Here is a 3,649-nt window from a genome sequence, read left to right as displayed (position 1 = left end):
GTTTATCTGTCTTTATTTGTTACTTTTACAGTTTTCACCTGCCATATAAAACCTTAGATTAAATTTAATGATAGAAAATTGTGTTTTTTCTGATCAAATTGTTTGCAGTAATTGTTATAAATTGCAAATTAGGAAAATAAATAATTTGTAATATATGTACATCAAACTTTATGATGTTTAAGACATTTTGTTTAATTTAAAAAAAAAAAACATCACCTTTAAATTAAGTTTCAATGTGAGTTGCAGAAAGAACAATTTTTGATTGAATTCTAAAATATTTTAACAAATTGTAATTTCATTTACATTAATAACAGTTTTTATATTGCTGAAGTTCAAAATCTCCTTGTGACAGAGGAAAACCTGCAGTTGCTCTTATATATTTCTCATGCTCAGTAAACAAAGAGAACTCAGCTGTAGTGCTCTGTTTAGACCCTTAGGTGGAGGCATCGCCTTTCCCAATTTGCATTGCGTGCCGCTGCTGACAGAAATGAACAGATTCCTGAGGACAAAAGGCAAAATATTTTGACAGGCAGAGAGGAGGCTCTTTGTTACACTGATTTTCTGAGCAGGATATCCTGACGTTTCTAAAGCTAAAAATTGCTAATACTTCTACACTTTAAACAGGATTTTCCCCTGGGGTAAGAATGATTGATTAAATATGACATTAATATATTTTAACCATGCACCTGTAATACTTACGGAGCGGCTAGGTTACGCTCTTTTAGTGCCAGTTCAATAACAGTGTTTGGCAGATGTGCCTCTGTTCTGGAGTACAGAGGTAAGACTTGACATGGGTCTCATCCTGCTTGAACTGATGCCTCTTGACAGACTGACTAAATCTATCCTGGAGACTATTTTGTCAAAGTTACCACTGAAGGTTAATCATCAGTGATATGTGTGAAAAGGTGGTGCTCCTTATGCGAAATACTAATTGTTTTGCAGGAAAACGATGGAGAAAAAGTAAAATTAGGATGTAAAAAGTGAAGTTTGTAGCTGTAGTGGAAATCTTTAGGTTAGTTTCAAAGTTTACAGAAAGAAAATACAGCACATAGAAATCAATATTCCCATATTCGTGTCCCTCTTTTCAGCCTGATCCTCGTCGTCGTGGTCATCTCCCTACCTCAGGATATCTCTTGTCTCCTTAGATTAACCAGAGCGATAGCAAGGCGCCAGCTAATGTGCCAGTCAACTTTCGCTTCCCCTCTCCCTTTGTCTGTGAGCGGTTTCTTCCCTGTGTGACCCTCATCAGTAACAAAACCCCTCAGACTGTCGTGTTAAACCAACAGAGAGGACCACCCCCCTTGACTTACCCTTTATCTCTTATTTAACTGACAGACCCTATCTGACCCGTGGAGCTCTGACAAGTGTGGGATGGCCGAGGTGAAATGGCGGTAAGGAAGTGCCACTCAGTGGCGCGTTATCAGCACATTGCCAATGACAGAAAGCTAATCTGTCCTGGCTGCTGATGGCATGGGGCTCATTGGCTGAGTTGCTGCTCTAAAGGAGATCCTTCCAGAGAAGGGCAGAGGTAGATTTATGTGAGTTGGGCCTTAAAGACCCACTCCAATAAAAAAATGTGCTTTTGGTGTTTTTAAACATGTTCTTGTGGGATTTTTATCAAGATGGAAGACATATATGAAGAAAATTAAGTTTCAGATTACATTCCTGAGTATTTCTTTATTCAAATTATTGTGAATCAGGATAAGATGAAAACATTCAGTTGGGAAAAGCTTGTAGTTGTGAAGTTGGTGCTACAATTGGGGGGCCACAAACACCCTGCTCCATTCTATTCTGATTCATCCATTTCATTCAAAATGGAATCTGGCTCAAAACTGCAAAGATGGATAGCTCCAAAATTGTTCATCATTTGTGTTGTACAGCTAATATGCAAGGTTGGCGATGTGAGGAGCTATAAGCTAGCGCAGTGGTCTGCAACCTGAGGCTCTGAAACCACTTTTTAATTCCTTCATTGTGGCTCTTTGGCTTTAAAGAGAAATGATGAAAATTTGAGTTTATAGTTTCTTTATGGTATTAACATGTCAGACAAAATTATATTTATAGTTGATCCTGATGGTGATAGCTGCTGTACAGAGGCACATTTCTTAACGTATGTTTTTGCATTTGTGTGTACAGATAAAATAAAAAAATAGAAAAACACACCAATTGAATCATGTTGTTATTTGATAGTTAAACAATAGAGATAGGTAAAATCATAATGAAAGAAAACATCATGTTTATCATTCTTGCATTTTTAATTCAAGAAAATGTTTTTTTCTTATTTTATTTTGAAAGAAACTACTGTCAAAAACATGTTAGAATTGTTTTATGGTTTACAGGAAAACATAAAATTGCCATAATGTAATTATTGTAAATATTCTATTTTAAATGAATGGCTTAATGGCCACAAAGACAATTAAGTAATTAAAATTTATATTTTTCTTGGGACTTTGTGGCTCTTGCTGGGTTTTGGTCAGAAAGCAACTGGCCTAAATGGGGAGAGTTTGTATACACAAGGATAATGGGAAATGGGGGCAGGCTCACCAACATTTGCGCCACCAACTAAGAGTTAAATTCCTGATAAACTTCTGCAGAAATATCCTAGAAAAGGATAAACATTTATTAATTTTGGTCAAAAGTAGCATAATCATAATTAAAAGACGACTGGGAACACTTTTATAATAAATGATCAGAATGGGACTTTAAATGCAATCATGTGCCCTAAAACCACCCAGTAAAACCCCATTCTTCCTTTTCAGCCATCTAGTTTCTATATTTTGATTGCTTTAATGCAGCTTTTTGGGCCACAAAAGTAGAGTTTTATAACTTTCAGTCAAACTATTTTACATTTTGTCTTCATTTTTTTGCAGATATCGTTTTATTTAAAAATAAAGTTTGATCAGAAAACTGCTTGTGCTTTCAGTTGACTTTATTATAAGGATTTCCTTTTCCCCAGTTTTTAGGAAAGCAAACCATGTACTAAATCAGGCTGTATTTGTTTCCCACTCTTTATTCTCTGTAACACAGTCACAGTGAGGCACACTTTATACAGACGATCAGTCCTTACAATGAATGGAAGCTTTGCTGGTAGCATGGCATTATGACAAATACTAAATCCAATGCTTTTAAGAAAATGCTTAAGTCTCCAGCAGCTATCTAGAAAGAAGTCCTCTAAACTGTTATCTAATACAAATCAGCTTTAGTGCAGAGATAATTCCATCCGCTGTGGGTCTTGATAAAAACCTTAGCTTTTAAACATCCCTCTTGTTCTTAACATTGTCATGTTTTTCTTTAAAGATAATCTTCAAAACCGCTGAAGTAGATAACGTCTTGGAATCCACGGATAACTCCAGCCAAGATTTTACTTCCAGCGCTGAAACTGGCCCATTAACTTCTGAAGCCTTCCTTGGCAAGGCTTCTCCATTGCCATCAAAAGGCTATTCTCCTTGGCCAGTCCCACACAACCCTGACAATGAACCAAGGATTACGACGTCTCACTGTCTTGGAAGAAAAAAAAATAAAAAATGCAAAAGTAGATATTTTTTTAAGTCTCTTTTCACATGTCAGTGAATCACAGCTGGCAGCTTTTCCACTCCGGGATTTTTTTCTGACATGAAACTCAAACGTTTTTTTTTTTTTTTTTTTTTTTTTT

The sequence above is a fragment of the Oryzias melastigma genome, linkage group LG9 (assembly GCF_002922805.2).
Source record: "Oryzias melastigma strain HK-1 linkage group LG9, ASM292280v2, whole genome shotgun sequence".
Lineage (NCBI taxonomy): Eukaryota > Metazoa > Chordata > Actinopteri > Beloniformes > Adrianichthyidae > Oryzias > Oryzias melastigma.
Note: the sequence above shows the minus strand (reverse complement) of the source record.